This window comes from Ceratotherium simum, chromosome 26 (genome assembly GCF_057802395.1).
Source record: "Ceratotherium simum simum isolate JZ-2026a chromosome 26, ASM5780239v1, whole genome shotgun sequence".
Taxonomy (NCBI): domain Eukaryota; kingdom Metazoa; phylum Chordata; class Mammalia; order Perissodactyla; family Rhinocerotidae; genus Ceratotherium; species Ceratotherium simum.
Window position 1 is genome coordinate 22,728,901 of NC_141925.1, and position 17,577 is coordinate 22,746,477.

At 47.8% G+C, this 17,577-nt stretch overlaps 1 pseudogene; it reads left to right on the forward strand.

Moving 5' to 3' along the window:
• The first annotated feature begins 5,236 nt into the window (after positions 1–5,236).
• On the forward strand, positions 5,237–17,067 carry LOC101396318 (histone H1.8-like; annotated as a pseudogene).
• The last annotated feature ends 510 nt before the right edge of the window (positions 17,068–17,577 follow it).

A 17,577-nucleotide genomic window follows, 5' to 3' on the forward strand; every position in this document is an offset into this window, starting at 1 on the left:
TCAAGCAGAAACATGATTCACTGTGACAAAAATGCCTCTCCCTGGTTCTCTGTATTGCTCCACCTGCTACTGCTGCCCACGTCTTGCTGCCACTCCCCACTTCACAGCCCACCTGACGTGACAGCTGGCCTCTGAGTCCAGCTGGGGTGCACAGGGTCCTTCCACAGGGCTCGGGTTGGGGCCTGGGCAATGGGTAAATAGGCTACTTGGGCTCAAAGCCTGGCTTGGCAAAGTGTCTCATCTCTCCAGGCCTCTGTTGGTTCATCCATAAAATGGGTTTGCACTATTTTCTTGACTGGTTCACATGGAGGTGTAAAGAGCCCTGTTACTGCCCAGGCCTGTAGAGTGCTTTACAAACTGGAAGGTGCTGTACAAATGTTACTATCAATGTGCTTTGGAAAGAACTGGATCCACAGCCACAAGCAGCAGCCGCGACACAGGAACTCTGATGGTGCCAGGGGCACACGGCTTCTCTGCTCAAAGATGCTCTGCTCTCTCCTCGGTATCACTTGGGGCTGCCAGAACATTCCTGACCAAGCAGCCATCCTGTGCAGATGGTGTGGAAGGATATCACAGATGATCGCACCCAGTGTCCTACAGGTTTATGCCTTCAGGGCCCAGGTAGGAAGAGGAAATAGACGAAGCAGGCCAGATGATTGTAAGAAAATACCGAGTTGAGGGAATGTGGGAATTAGACATTTCTTTCAAATTCCTTGTCTTAAAAACATTGAGCGTGCTAAGTAATGCACCCGACAGACAGGATCTGACCCAGGCGAGTTCAGTTAAAACTCCGAATTCGGCTTCTGTGCAAGATGCACATGCTCCTTCACACCCCCTGGGCCTGCCCAGAGGTCGCCTGCAGACGTGTCTCTGCCCCTGAGGACAGTCTCCCACCAGGGCAGAATGCTCAGCCCACACCTGGGCCAGGCTGGAGGTGTCTGAATGTTAACGCCTCTGGAGCAACCCCCAACCCGAGGAACAGGGGCAAGTGGGTCAACAGCCCAGCATCCTCGGCCACTCAGGGACAATTCTGACATTCTCTCAGAGGGTGCTCAGCAGGACGGAGCCCCGCTCGCTCGCTGCAGTAATTGGCTCTCTGATGCACTCATCATCTGCTTCCTTCCCCGCCCCGTCTCACTTCCTGACTCATACCGTGTTTCCCAGGACCCCAGCCAAATGAACAATTGCATCCAAATCCTTATCTCAGGATCTGCTTCTGGGGGAACCCAAACTAAGACAGCGCCTATTCAATGTTCTGCAGGTAGTCTCTCCAATACCCATGACAGCCAAAGGGCCTACTTCAACTTGTATACCTTTAGTCATGGGGAGCTTACCACCACATGAGTTAGTCCATTCCACTCGTAGACAGCTTTGATCATCACAAATTAAAACTTTAAAACTCTTCCTGATAATGAACAGCAATCTATCGTTTCTTTCCAGGGCCATTCATCTGTTCTCATGTGATATCACTTGAAATCCCTTCGCCATCGTGGTCCCTCTTGCTGGTCAATCGCTAAACAGTTCTAAATACTCAGAACCAAATACATGAATGCAAGTGCGGTCTGGCAGCCAAGAGCAGAGCAGCACTGGCAGCGTGGTCTCCTCCCTTCTCCTGGGCATCGTACCTCTGTTTAATGTAACCCGGGGATCTGCTCCAGTCCTGGTTCACTCTGAGAACACGGACGATCTTAGCTAGAACCCATCACAGGCTGCCACAGCCAGCCCAGCTCTGAATGCCCAGCACACACGGTACTCTCAGTGGAGGGAAAGGAGGGAAGGAAGGCATGGCCTGGGATGGGGACAAGATGTGACACCAGGACAGAGGAATTGGCCTTAGGGTGGACCAGTAGGCCAAGGTGCAGTGTACTTATCACACTCTCCATTGTATTTGAAGCCCAACTCAAGGTGGCTAGCAATAAAAAGAGCACATTGGCTCATGGCTCTGAGAAACCGATGGTTAGACCCCATGCGGGTCCCCAAATGTGTCATAGGGAACACGTCTGTCCTTGTCCCTCTATCTGATTTCCCTGTGTGGACTGTCTTCTCGGGCAGACATAACCCCCCCTGGGTTCCCCTGTGTGGGTCTTATTCTCAGGCAGGCTCTCATCTCCTGGTTGCACAGTTGGTCTCCAAAAGCTACGGGCTTACATCCTCTCATTTAGCAATGCCAGGGAAAGAGGAGGCCTCTTTCCCAAGAGAGCTAACGAATGTTGGTTTTGTTCTTATTTGACAAGCCTGGGGCAGCTACGCAGCCTGGAGCTGGGAGCTGGGGTCAGCCTCATCCAACCATCTGCACTAAGAGCGGGGGAGGGCTGGTTCCCCAAAGGAAGGATAGAATCCTATTACCAGAAGGAAGAGGAAAAACCCAGGGTGTCTACTCAGGAAGCCTAGAATTCCCGTAAGACTTCAGACCATCATGGGTATCCAAGAGGTCTGATTCCAAAGGTCGATCAGGGCTGCGGGGTTTCCAGGGTGGCTGCCTGTGACAATGGGTCATCCATAACGGCAGAGCCCAGAGCTCCAGAGTCCCTGCTCTTAACAGGACAGGGGCTGTGGGGACATTATGATCTAATTAGACTGCGCATTTACTGTGGGAAAGGCACGTGCTTTATAGGGATGATCCCAATTGCCTTCAGGATGCTCCCATGATTGTCATTAGCCCCATTTCACATGTGAGGGAACTGAGGTACCACGAGGTTAATGAACTTGTGTCCAAGGCCACACAGTCGGTGACAGAGCCAGGATTTGAATGCAGGCTGTCTAATCTAGAGCTGCAGTTCTCCACCTTGTCTGGGCCTTACAATTACCTGGAGAAACTCTTAAAACCTCTATGCCAGGCTACAACACAAATCTCAATCTCTGGGAGTGGGACCCAGCCACCAATATTTTTTAAAGCTCCCCACTGCCACCACCCACCCCAGGCCAGTGATGCCAACGTGCAACCGTGGCCGAGGACTGCTGGCCTAGAGTCAGCATTTCTAGCCACTCCTCAAGGGGAGCTTCTCATTGGGCAGCGGGCAGGCTGGATGAGGACCAAGAGTTGAGCATAATGGCCATTTCCTTCCCAGTGAATTACCTTCAATTCTCTCTCCTAAACCAGTCAAGTTGCCAGTCTAGTCTCTTCTCCCAGACAAAATTTCTGACTCTCCAGCAGACTCTAACAGTCCCTCTGTTCATCTTCTCTGGCATCTCAGGGGGAGGGCTCCAAGGTTGGGAGCCCTCTGCCTGTGGGATCTAAGTCACATTTTTCTGAATGTCTCTAATCCAAGGACCAAGGACAAAATCTGGAAAAGCTTTATAAGAGACAAACTTGAGCTCATTTTCATCCATTCCACAGATGGGGAAACTGAGACCTCCTTGCCTCTCCAGCGTTTTCTTGCTGGACAACTCACTGGCAGGCAGTCAAAATGACTGAAAGGCAAAAAGTGAGTCTGTAAGGAAAAAGACCACTGTTATGGACTGAATATTTGTGTCTCTCTCAAAATTCCTATTTTGAAACTCTATTCCAAATGTGATGGTATTAGGAGGTGGGGCCTTTGGAAGATAATCAGGATTAAATGAGGTCTTGAGGGTGGAGCCCTCGTGAATGGGATTAGTGCCCTTATAAGAGTCATCAGAGAGCTTGCTTCCTCCCTCTGATCTATGCCATGTGAAGACACAACAAGAAGTCAGCAGTCTGCAACCCAGAAAGGGTCCTCACCAGACCTCGACCATGCTGGCACCCTGATCTTGGACTTCCAGCCTCCAGAACTGTGAGCAATAAATTTCTATTATGTATAAGCCCCCGAGTCTACCGTATTTTGTTTTAGAGGCCTGAACTGACTAAGATAACAATTAATCCACAATTCCATTTGTCCATCAACACTTACGTCTCCAGAATCCCCCAGATAGACCCACATTATCTAAATCATCCAGTTTCTCTAATAAGCATATATTGAGCACTTAGTGCTTCATCAGGCTGTAAGAATATAAGGAATTAGAGATAGAAGCCCCGCCCTGGAACACCTGCAGCTGTGTGATCGGCATTGTCCGTTGCCTTCCCGAGGACCATTCCTCTCCCCTCTTCTAAGCTGCCTGAACCTGCCTTCAGCAGAAACAACAGCAACTGAAACACAGACACTCACCTTCCTGGCCTCTCTTGCAGCTGGGATTGTGAACACTCTTGCCAATTGGACTCAAGGGGAAATCAGCTGGGGAGTATTGGGGAACATTTTCTTCCTGATAAAAAAGAGAGTGCACTGGGAGAGCTTCCTTCCCTGACTGGCCCTTGCCCCTTCCTGCTGTAGAAGGAGTCTGCATGAAGACCAGGAGGCCTGGAGGCTATGAGAGGAGATGTGGGCGACACACTGAGGACAGTGAGGCCGAGACACAGGAGGAGCTTGGTCTGCAATTGCCCTGTTGAGCTCCGTCCTGACCCACTCCTGGGTCCACTACTTCTCCTCTTCTGGTTGTGATGGAAAATGAAATCCCTTGTTGTTTAGGCCACTTTTCATTGGGTGTCCCATTCCTTGTGGATAAAAGCATTCTTTTCTGAAACAGAATGATATCAGACAGACTGAGGTCTCTGCCTCTTACTGGTTATGAAATTCTTGGCCAGTTAAGTACCCTCTCTGAGACTTAACTTCACAAAATATAAACAGGAATAATAATGCCTACCTAGCTGCCTCGTTGTGGGGATTAGCAAGGAGATAGCAAACCTACATGTATGTGAGGCATAGTTGGTGTTTTATCAATGTTCGTGACTCTTCATTTTCTCACCAAATACAATACAGCATAGGAGTTATAAGTTCAGGCTTTGGAATCACCCAGATGTAGGCTTGAATCTGGACTCTGACTATTCATTTGTGACCTTGAGTAAGTCGCCTTACTGGAACCTCATTTTCCTGATCTGTAGAATGGGCATACTATTAGCATCTGCCTCCCTGGGCTGTTGTAAAGATTAGGGAAGAAATTGCTTGTAAAGATCTTGACAGAGAGGCAATAGATACCAAATGTGCAATATATGTTAACTATTGCTATTATGTTGAATTAATCATCTGAAGAGGAAATGATAAATTCAACGAAAAATGGTGCTGTAGTTTTACCAACCCCAGCCTCCCTTCCTCCTTTCAAACAGAAGCCTGATTTTGTTTCAGATACCCCTTGGACATAGCCCATCCCCAGCTCAGCTCACCCCAGACTCCATGGATGGACCTGTCTGCACTAAGGTAATCCCACCGCTTTGCCAGTGACCGCAATGTTGAGGAATGAGCATGTGACCTACCTCTCGCCAATGGGGCAAGACCGCCTGGTGGCTTTCAGTAAAGTTTCCTCTCTCGCAGAACACTCCCCACTGGAAGAGATGCTCTCTCTTCTTGGTCTGGATGTTTTCATGTCTGGCTGTGACAACCAAAACATCTGCCAGCAGCAAAAGAGGAAGCCAGCCTCAAGGACTGCACAGAGACTAGCAGAATGAACATGGGTCTTTGAAGATGTGGCTGAGCTGTTAGTCACCAATCCTAAAACCCACCCTACCCATAAGTCTATACAATACATTTGGGGGCAACACATTTCTGTATTGTTTAAGCCAGTTTGAGTTGATGTTTCTCTTTCCAGTTAGGACCAAAAGCATCCTAACTGATAGAGATGGTCTCTGGCATGTTGCTCCCTTAGTATCCAAGCTCTGGGCCCAGCTCAGATATGGAGTCACAGAATCACAGAATGATAGAAGTCAGAGAACTCATCCTGTCCCCATCACATAAATGAGAAGATGAAGGCCCAGAGATGAGAAGCAACTTGCCCCAGGACACACAGCTAGTAGAAGGCAAAGCCATCATGCACACCCATGTTTTCTGATCCCTGAAACCCTCTCTCCTTGTACCCACTGCCAACTTCTGGCAAGGAGAAAGACTGATATGATCTGGGAAGAAGGAAAGAGGAATGAAAACCAAGAAGCAAAACTTCAAGAAGCAGATCCTACAGGAGATCTGGTAATTCCCCAGGAGCCCCTCGGCACTCCCCCTGCCCCCAGCTCACCAGGGCTCAGATCTACTTAGTGTTTCCACGCTGTGACACATGCAATACTAAACACCACATCAGGGCCTGATACACTGTCTTCTGGGACTGATGGCCATCGGGACAGGTTGTAGATCAGGGTGATGACAGGGCACAGATGAAACGCTGACTCTAGTCAGCCCGACTCTTTTGCTTAACTGCACCATTCACAACCCTGAGCAACAGGGCAGTAAGTCTCAAACACGGACAGAGAACTGCATCCAACCACGGTGGGAACCTTGGCTTCAGGCAGACCCAGGAGACATCAATGCATCTGAATCGGCCACCTTTTCTCCTTTTTGCCAAGTCAGGGCTGAGGAATCATCACACATGCTGGGGCTGACCTTGAATCCAAGAGCACTGATTTTCCCAAGAGCAAACAATCCCACAATGGAGAGAGAATTCCGTGGCAGAGACACCTAGTGCTCACCTATATTTGGGTGTCCTCCTCTTCTGGGCACCTGGGAGGATTCCTTTTCTCCACACACACACTCCATGAAGGTGGGGCCATGCATTAGTTCTGGCCAATTGGTTGTAAGCAGAATGGATGCATATTTCTTCTGGATCAAAGCATTTAATTGCTAGTATAAAATCTTCCAGCTTCTCTTCCCTGCCTTGGCAATCACGAAAACATGTGTGCGATGGAAATGCTACAAGACGGAAGCAACCTGGAGCTCTAAATCACTGTGTGAAGACAGCTGCCCAAGAGAGTGCCTCCAATATGCAGAAAGGAGGAGACTTGTGTTAAGTGGCTGAGATTTCTGTGCTGCTTGTCATTGCACCATGACCTAGCCTAACTGACACAGGAGTCTCGTCAATATTGGTGCTGCCCCCGCCATTCTATAAGCACTTACTGTGTTTCAGGAACTGCTCTAAGAGTTCCATGGACCTTCCATCATTTAAATCCCACACTAACCCTATGAGAGGAGATTCAGGATTTTCCCAGGGACAAATATCAAAGACAGGGTAAAGCTATGAATTCTCATACCCAGGCTGATCTTACTCCAAAGCCTGATATGCTTTTATTGTTAAACATGGAGGGAAAAAAACCGACAGGGAGAAAAACTTTTATAATAATTGAAAAAAATAAGATAGAAAAATCTGTATATTAGATGACTCCAATTATTTTTACATACACACACAAAGAGATGGGGACAGAGACAGAGAGATAGAGAGAGAGAGAAAATGGAAGTGAATCACAATATATACGATTGAAATCTTTAATGGGTGGTTTTATGGAAGATTTTTATTTTATTTTTACACGCTTCTATAATCTTTTAGGTCTTCTACAATGAATACACATTATTTTATAATCAGAAAACAATGCATTTTTAAACGTAAGATAGTATCCAAAATAGAATGTGAATTACTGATATCCAAAACACCCATGACTCAAGAAGACTCAGGAAGTGATGGAAAATAAATGTTTATTAAGCCTCTACTGTGTGTCTGACATTTTTTATATGTTATGGCATTTAATCATCTCAATGATCTGAGAAATAAGAATTAATTTTCCCAATTTGCAGATAAGAAAGCTGGGATCCAGAGAGGTCAAGTGACTTGCCTAAAGTCACACAGCTATGACATGACAGAACCAAGCTTTTGGACCCCCAACTTGTGTTCTTTCCACTATACAGTGCTTGCTGTGATTAGCCCTAGGTGGGAGTTCATAGTCGGCTTTTTTGTTTGTGTGTGTGTGTGTGTGTGTGTGTATGAGGAAGGCTAGCCCTGAGCTAACATCCATTGCCAATCCTCCTCTTTTTGCTGAGGAAGATTGGCCCTGGGCTAATATTTGTGCCCATCTTCCTCTACTTTGTATGGGACGCCGCCACAGCATGGCTTGACAAGTGGTACGTCGGTGCGAGCCTGGGATCCGAACCTGCAAACCCTGGGCCGCCAAAGCAGAGCGCGCACTTAACCACTGCACCAGCGGGCCAGCCACCATAGTTGGTTTTTAATCTTACATTACTCCATTTGTACGAATGTAAGGATGCCTGAATTTTACTTCAAACCAGAGAAGCACCTCCCCATGACGCTTCCCATAAGAAACAACGGCAAGTGAGAATCAAGGTATTAAAGTATTGCTTACCCACATTCATAATCTTATTCCCCAAAGCATACATCCCGGGGCTGGTGTTCATGGCTTGTTTAAAGACCTCTGGAGCCTTTTCCTCCTGTGTCCCAGTCTTACCTGGAGCCGCCCCCTGAGGCCAGTCCAACATGAACAGAGGAGCAAAGGGGGAGCCAGACGGCTGGGTCTGCCCTAAATATCCAAAACTATCCACAAAACACTGATTTCAAACTTTTTATCATGAAAACTCTCAAACTCAAAAGTAGAAAGCATAACGAACTCTCAGGTATCCATCACCCAGCTTCCACAGCTATCAACATTTTGCCATATTGTTTCATCTGTACCTTATGTTTTGTTTCATCTCTATCTGATTTATTTTAAAGTAAATCCCAGACATCGTGCCATTGGCACCTAAACACTTCAGCAACATCTCATAAATCATGGACATTTTTATACATAACCACAATGCAATTATCTCACCTCACAAAATTATAGTCTTATGTAATACCCAGTCCCTATTCAAATTTCCCAATTGTCTAAAAAAAATATACATTTTTAAGTTAGTTTTCCCAAATCAAAATTCACACCAGTTTCATTCACTATGTTTGCTGTTAGGTCTCTCAAGCTTCCTCTGATTCAATGATGACAAAACTTGTCATTTAAAGGTGTTACCACTTTTAGAAAGGTGGTACTATTAGTGATATATCAAGACAAAAAGCATCAACCAAGATTGCCCAGGGAAAATCATATGGTGACCCCACCTTTAAGTGCCCCCTTGTTTAGTACAAGACTTAGTGCCTTAGTACAAGACTCTGCCAGTTGTCCTACAGAAGGATGTTCAACCAGTTTGGGTTAATTGCTTCCTGTGGGGCTGCGTCATATGTTCCTTTATCTTGCATTCTTCTTATGGATAAGAAGTCTACAACCCAAAGGTTTGGTTAGACTCAATTGCTGTGTGATTTTTATTTATTTATTTATTTATTTATTTTGTGTGAGGAAGATCAGCCCTGAGCCAACATCCATGATAATCCTCCTCCTTTTTGCTGAGGAAGACCGGCTCTGAGCCAACATCCATTGCCAATCCTCCTTTTTTTTTTCTCTCCCCAAAGCCCCAGCAGATAGCTGCACGTCATAGTTGTACATCCCTCCAGTTGCTGTATGTGGGACGCGGCCTCAGCATGGCCGGAGAAGCCGTGCGTCGGTGCGCGCCCGGGATCCGAACCTGGGCCGCCAGCAGCGGAGCATGCGCACTCAACCGCTAAGCCACGGGGCCGGCCCCACTGTGTGATTTTTAAATGTGCAGTTGTCCTGCTGTATTAGATTCCTATTGCTACTGCCACAAATTACCAGGAATGTAGTGGCTTAAAACAACGCAAATTTTTTATCTTATAGTTTTGAAGGTCAGAAGTCTGAAATGCGTGTAACTGGGTTAGAATAAAGATGCTGTCAGGACTTCATTCCTCCTGGAGGCTGGAGGGATCATCTGTTTTCTTGACGTTTCCAGCTTCTAGAGTCTGCCCACATTCCTTGGTTCATGATCCTCTTCTTCCACCTTCAAAATCAGCAACGATAGGTGAGTCTCATGATGCAGCCTCTCTGGTTCTCTCTCTGCCTCCCTCGTCTCCATTTAAGGACCTTTGTGATTACGTTGGATCCACTCAGATAATTCAGGATTATCTCCTTATCTTAAGGTCATCTGATTATCAACCTTAGTTCATCTGCAACTTTAATTCCTCTTGCCATGTAACCTAACATACTCACCGTTTCCCAAGATTAGGACATGGCCGTTATTCTATGGCCGTTATAGTAATTGTGGTTGAGTCGCATACTAAATTCAGTTGAGCCTTCCCTCCTCTTTGAGGAATGTCACAAGAGGTGATAATTACATTGGCCACAATACACAGCCATGAACTCCAGCCTCCTCGCACATCCTTTCCACCGCCCCCTTCTCTGGCCGTGTCTTGAGTGACCCCCAACATCCCCTTGGGAGACATTAAAGGGATACAGCAGAGTGTTGTCACAGTTAAGGGCACACATTTTGGGTTCACACTTGTTGGCCACAGGGCTTTGAAAATGTCATTTAAGTTCTCTGGTCCTCAATGTCCTCATCAGTGAAGTGAAGAGCATGATGATCAATTCCAGACAAGTCAGATGAGGTATGACACTGTTTAGAACAGCATCCGGCACATGGAACATTCTCAAGCTCTTTTAGCTGTTATTACCATAGGACCACAGCGCTTCCCCCTCCACTGCCCTGGCTTCACCTGCTGCAGCTGCAGCTCTCACTCCATTTGGAACCACTGGGTTTGACTCCACACAGCCTCCTGTAGCTGCCAATGCGGAATTTGCTCCAATGCCCTGGAGCTGATGGAGCCAGTCTCGTCCTTCCCATCTCAGGATAAGTGGTTCCGGCTAAGGCAAGAGAGGGTCTTCCCTCTGGCATATGTAACCCGTTAACTAGGCTTCTTAAAAAGAAGAGGAGTTTCTCTCCGTAAGCCACTGGATCCGGAGAGTGCAATTCAGAGTGTGAATGAATACCAAAGCCCCCACCCTCAGATGACTGGAACATAGAAGGAGCCCAAGAGACCGTGCTAGGATAGTGACCGGAAGAGGCTCCCAGGGAGGGAGACTCAGGGGGTGTCTTGGAGCCCAGTGGTCACCCCCTCTGGGCCCCACAGTCCGGCTAACTTCTAGCTCTTGAACCAACAGGGAAGAATAAGAATCCCACTCTTTTCAGCTTTACCAAACAGCATGGAGCAGGAAGAATGTGGAACAGAAAACCGTTCCCTCCCATATTCCAAGACAGAGGAAGGGTCTGGGTGATTGAATAGAGAGGCCTGAATGTGTCAGTAACACATTAGAGTTACCTGACAGTATTTTTATAACTTTGAGTTGTCCTGAAGCCTTAAGACCCTTGAGCCAGAGTTGAGAGCTTTGCGTCAACTTCCATGAGAAGTTTAAAAGACAAGAAGATGAAATAGTGCTATAGCTGTAGCTTTAGATATAGATATAGATATAGACACATAAATACATATTTATATATGTATATAATTATTTCTTTAATTTAGAAGCAGGAGATACATCCAAGGTTAGATGAAGAAGCAACTTCTAATCGGTAACTTGTATTTCTTAACTTTTTCAACGTATGCTGAGCACGATGCTAGGCATTTTTCTGACATCATCTCATGGGACGCCCAGTGGGGCTGCAAGTGGGTATTCATGTCCCCACTCCACAGATGGGGAAACCGACACTCAGAAGTTAAGGAGGTTGGCCGAGGACACACAGGTGGTATGCTGACTTTCCAAGTCATGCAATTTAGAACAAAATTAATATCTTCCTGGCAAAAAAGTCAATGTGTTTGCCAGGGTACCACAAAGTAGCTGAATATCGGAAGGAGGCTATTTGACATTTGCATATCTTTAAATCTTGATCTAAATGGTATCATTTCTTTTAAATAGACTAAGCAACTATGAATAATTAGCAATTAATAATTATTATGCCTCATTAACTTAATAAAGGATTATGTCTTTATAGAAAATGCAAAGCTAATTGGAAAAGAAAGTTAACCCATGCTTTTTCAGCTTCCACAGGGAAGATTTGCCCATTTGGAGGAGATGCCCAGAGTCCAGAAAACTCTGCTCACCTGGGGCCAGGTCACCCAGGCCGCCCACCTATGACCAAATGAGAGCTGGAAAGCCGGCCTTGTGAACTTAAATCTATAAAGAGGCCTGTCACTAACCAAACAGAAATCTCTGGAAACAAAACAAAATAAGAAGAACAGTTAACAGCTCTCCAGGGTTGCGTGGCCTGTGACCCAGAATGCGGGGAATGTGGGCAGCATAGAAATCTCAGCTACAATGTGCAGAACTGCCATCACTTTCAGAAGATAAATATAGGTCAGGCAGCCCTTTTGCCTAGGGGGAAGGAGGACGGGGATGAAATGTCACCAGAGCACTAGTCCAGGGTCACAAGTTCAGAGAGAGAGATCCACCCACTGCTCTCCATTTTGCAGCCCCTGGTCTTGTCCTTGGACCAGGCAGGACAATTGCGTCAGCTTCCTAAATGGTCTCCCACCCCCAGTCTTGCTCCCTTGCAATCCTAATGGCAGCTAGACTGAGTCTGTCAAAAGGAATATCCGATCTCAATGCTCCTCTGCTTAAAGCTCTTGTGTTGGCTTCCCACTACCCTTGTGATAAAGCCTAGAGGGAGGGAGCCCTGCTTGACACCCCAGGATCTTCTCCTCCTGCTTTCTTCTCTGGATTCTCCTCCAGAGCATCTGCAACAGCACCAGCTCACAGAGGCACTCGGAGTGTCTCAGTCGACGGCCGCTCCAGTGTCTGCAGACAGCTGTGTGCACCCCTGTGAGCAGAGCACAGGGTACATTCCGGCCCGGAGCAGGGTCTCAGTGAACGTCGGCTGTAAGAAACCTGCTGCGGCTGCCAGTCCTCGTGGGCGAGCTTCTTTCCAGGACCCACCCCTGCCTGCTTCAGCCCATCTTCTGGGTCATAGCATCGCCTCTGCTGGAGTCTCTGGCTAGGAGCCCTCCCTCTCTTCAATCTGTGCCAGGTCAGGAGTCTCAGCCACACCTCTGGGACTGGACTGGGAGTCTTATCTCCACCACTGGGCGTGAACCCCTCAGGTGTGTCAGCAGAAGATGGGATCGCGGTTCCAAGTGTGCACACTGGACTCAGACCCCACATCTGAATTCCAGCTCTGCCACTTTGTAGCTGTGTGGTTTTGAACGAGTCGTTTACACTCTGTGCTCCCGTTCCCTCATTAGTCCCGTGAAGACAACAGCAGCACTACTGTTCTATGGTTTTGTAATGCATGCCAAGCACGCAGAGCCGGTGCATGTGAAATACCCCACATGTGTTAGCTCTCGTTGTTATGGTTTTGGGGTTTTGGTGGAGGTCATGACAAACCTGGACCCAGTGACCCAGTACGTCTGCCGTTACCTCCAATGAGGCCACCACTTTGAATGAGCGCTTATAAACCCCTGGGCACAGGCAGGGGGGTGCCATCTTGCTTATCTCGCGACGAGGAACCTGATAACTCAGAGAATGTCAGGAGCTTCTGCCCAAGATCACAGACATGGAGAATGGCAGAGCCAGAAGTCAAACCCACGCTGTCTGACTCTGAAGTCTGTGCTCTTCACTACATGGTCTCGAGCTTTGTCTGTGGTTCATCTTTGATCACAACCTGAGGGAGAGTTCTCTCTCCCTCTCTCTGCAACACCTACTCCCTTCCCATCGCTGGATAATTCCCACTTGTCCTTCCAGCCTCTGCAAAGAAGTCGCCTCTTTAAGAAGCTTCACCTGACTTCCTCAGGCTGGTCCCTTGTTCTACTTTTGTGCTTATCCCTGTTCTGCCACATCCGTCAGGACAGGCTATGCAGTAACAAGCAACCCCAAGACCTCAGAGGCTTAAACAGGGCCCAGATGGATGGAGCAGCCTCTACCTAGAACATTTCCAGTTGCCATGGCAGAGGGTAAAAAGGGTCACTGTGACAGGGGCCCGGCGTGGACAAACTTATAAGGCAGACTTGTCCTATCAACTCACATTTTACTGTCCAAGGCAAGCCACGTGGCCAAACCAGACTCCAAGGGGGCAGGAAGCATAGCCCTCCATACAACCCTCCTGCTGGTAAACAACACAGTGTCCACCATCATGGGTCTTGGCACATTATAAAGTGGTGAACTGCTGACTTCTCTGTCTTCCCCACTGTGAGCTTCCCCAGGCATTGGTCTTTATCTTCAAGATATTGCCTCGTACAGTAGCTGCACCAAATAGGCACCCACCATCTGCATTTTGAATAGAAAAATAAAGAAAAGCCTGAATGAAGTCCAGACCAGAGCCCTTTCTCCATCCTGACTCCTCTTACCACCTCCTGCTGCACAGAGATGACTCATTTGCATGACTGCTCCAGCCACACAGGCCTTCTCTTCTTCCAGAAACATGCCTGCTCACTCTCCTGTGCAGGGCCTTTGCACATTCAGTCTCTTTTTCCTGGAACACTCTCCTTGAAATCTGTGTACACCAGAGATGCCTGGTGTACAAGGAAGGCATCTTCCTTGACCACTTCACTTAAAAGAGCTCTCCTGCCACAGCCCTCTCCAGCCTCACGTCCTGTTTCATTTTCTCCATAAACATGATTATTGTATTAAATTACATTGTTGATTTGTTTACTTACTTAGTGTTTGCCTTCCTGATGAAAATGTGGCTCCATGAGGCAGGCCCTTGCCCACTATGTTTTCTGCTGTACCCCAAGAACTGGAATAGTGTTTGGAATTGGTTAACACTAAATATATATTTGTTGAATTAATAAGTGAACGAATAAATAAACATGTAAGTACACAATTTATTGCCACTGTATGGAGAGGAAATGACCAAAAAAATACTCTCTGCTTACTGCGGAAATAGTATCTAGGGAAGAGTGATGCATGAGCTCAAACTTCCCTGGATTTTTTTTGTGTGTGTGAGGAGATCAGCCCAGTGCTAACATCTGCCAATCCTCCTCTTTTTTTTTTGTTGAGGAAGACTGGCCCCAGGCCAACATCTGTGCCCATCTTCCTCCACTTTATATGGGAAGCCGCCACAGCATGGCTTGCCAAGCAGTGTGTCAGTGCGCGCCCGGGATCCAAACCGGCGAACCCCGGGCCGCCGCAGCGGAGTGCGCACACTTAACTGCTTGTGCCACCAGGCCGGCCCCTCTGGATTTGTTTTTTAAGATCCTCAAGCCATCAAAATCAACCCCAATGCCCTTCTAAAATGTATTATATAAGCAAAATGATGGTGAATTAACTGTTTAATTAATGTTATTGCTAGCATATTAGTTTGCAGTCAAATTTATGACCCGATAGATTTGCCATCTTTAGGAGTGACAGGTTGATGTCACGGCACCAGGGTCTTTGGCAGAAGCAGGAGCTCAGTGCATTTCTGCCATCTTTCAGCTCTGTGTGAGGCAAGCAGCACGGCATAGTGAGAAAGGCCTGAGACCACTCACTCCTTCATTCCCTGAAGCCTGATTGAGAACCTACTGCACACCAACCTATGCCAGGCTCTGCAATGAGCAGTCTGCGAGTGAGGGAATACATGCAGGTATTTATTCATTCAACAAACATTTATTTTTGTCTCTAGCCCATACGAAGTGTTGTGTTAGGTGGTGAATAAAACTGATGTGGAAATAGAAAGTGTGGGTCTGGTTCAGACTCTGGAATCTCACGGAAGTTCACAGTCAGTAAGAAAAAGAGACAGATTTGACCCTGCTAACCTACCATCAAGTTTACTGCACTTGCTCATAGGTACCGTTCTCTCCTGGCCTTCATCCCCCCTCATTCCTCACCCCTGCATTTAATCCCTCAGCAAGTGCTGACGGCCCTGCCTCCAAAATACACCCTGAATCCATCTACTCATCTCCTACTCTACCTCCCCTGCCCTCGTCTCTCATCTGAATGTCTGCAACTCCCTCCTTCCACTCCTACCCACTCCCAAATAATTCCCCACGCAGCCACCGAGTGAATGTTTAAACCCTCCAGAGGTTCCCCACTGCTCTTAGAATGACATCAATCTCTTATCACAGCCCAGAGATCCTTGCCCAGCTCACCAACCCCGTCCTCATCTTTCCATAGTCCTGGGTTTGGGATCCTTCTCTTCCTCCCCAATAGGAAGTCTGCTTTGGTTTCACTTGTTAAGAGATGGATTCATAAGAATGTCTTCAGCCGCAAACAACACAAAACCCCAATCAAGGAAAAGTAGGTATCTCACCTAAAGGGAAGTCTGGTCATAGGGCCATGCCAGAGGCAACAAAAACCCAAGTTCTTTCTGCATTCTGATTTTCTGGCCTCACATGTGACTTTCTGCAGACTAGCTCCCTCCAAACATAAGATGCCTGCCATGGTTCTGAGTGTGACACCTTTTCCCTTATATCTCTTTCTATCTGTGAGGAGAACCTTCCCAGAAACCCCTGTATTCTTCCCTTCACATCTCATTGGCCAGAATCATGTCACATGCCCGTTCCTAAACCAATCAATGGCAGTGGGACTAGGATAACCTTGATTACCTTAGATTTATTAGAATTTAGCCCCAAATCATGATAGGGAGAGGTGGACATCCAAACGAAACTGAGGTTCTGCTGAAATGGAAGAAGGGCCTAACTATGTAGGGCGAAAACCAACCTGCCTGTCCCAAGCAGGAGCAGGCTATAGAGCGTGACGCGTTTCAACCCCGCTCTGCCACTTCTACACCGTGTGATATTTGTCTAGTCCTTTTGCCTCTCTGTGTCTCAGTTTCCTCAGCTATGAAGTGTGGCTGAGTGGCACGCTGCCACCCTCCTCTGCTACGCGTGACGCTGGAGTAGGAGAGCAGTGCTGGGGCACCTCGGAGGTGGCCGTCGAGGTTTACATCCTGCAGAAGTACGCAAGGTTGGCATCATCCAGCTCAAACACCTACTGAAGCAGGCACTGGCCCTGAGCGTGCACCGCGGTCTCCTCCTGAGGCCCATCAACTCCAAGGCCAAGGGGGCACCAGCAGCTTCAAATTAGTTTCCAAACACAAAAGGAAACTCCAGTCCAGGAAGACGTCCACCACGGCAGCTCCCAGGAGAGCCGGCGAGGCCAAGGAGAAGGGCTCCAAGAAACCAAGTGAGGCAAAGAAGGACCTCCCCACCCAGGTGAGGTGAAAGGGGACCCAGGAAGCCAGGGGAGGTGAGGACAGCTCCCTGCAAACCAGGTGCAGCCAAGGAGAAGGCCCCCAAGAAAGGCACCCGACCAAGGACCCAGAGGCAAGACTGGGCGAGGCCAGGAAGGCCTTTCCATGGCCAGACAAGGCACACAAGCACCTCCCAGTGTCCACAGGCCCAGTAGGAAGTGAAATCCCAGAGGCAGAAGGAGCAGCCAAGGTGCCAAGGCCCAGAGGAAAACAAAAGCTGGGGTCAGAGTTGAAAACTCACAGTCACCAAGAGTAAGAATGGTGCTGCTTCCCCATGCAAAAAGAAGATGGGCACCGAGGTCCCTAAAGAAGTCATTGCCCAGGAGGCTGGGAGGGGCTGAAAGCCAAAGTCTCTGCTCCTCCTAAGGGCAGTGGGTCCAAGACGGTGTCTGCACCACTGGCCAGAAAAACGGACGCCCCCCAGGGGCCCCCTGGCGCGCTTGCCAAGCCCTCGTCATTCAGCCCTTCTCACTCAGTGAGAAGGCAGAAGCCAAGAGCTGGAAGGTGGGATGGAGAGAGACTGAGATTCTGCTTGAGTTTTCATTCCCCAACAAACCATCACTCTGCGTATTTATTTCGTTTTACCTATTTATCAATAAAGACTCCCCCCCCCACCAAAAAAATGAGCAAACAATATGGTGCTTAAGACGTGTTTTAGAAATGAAGGAAGGAATGAACAAATGAATGGCCTTCCATTCTCGGCAGCTTATTTCCTGCTGAAAGCAGATCTGATGTGTCAAAATGCTGAACAATATGAAAAATAACT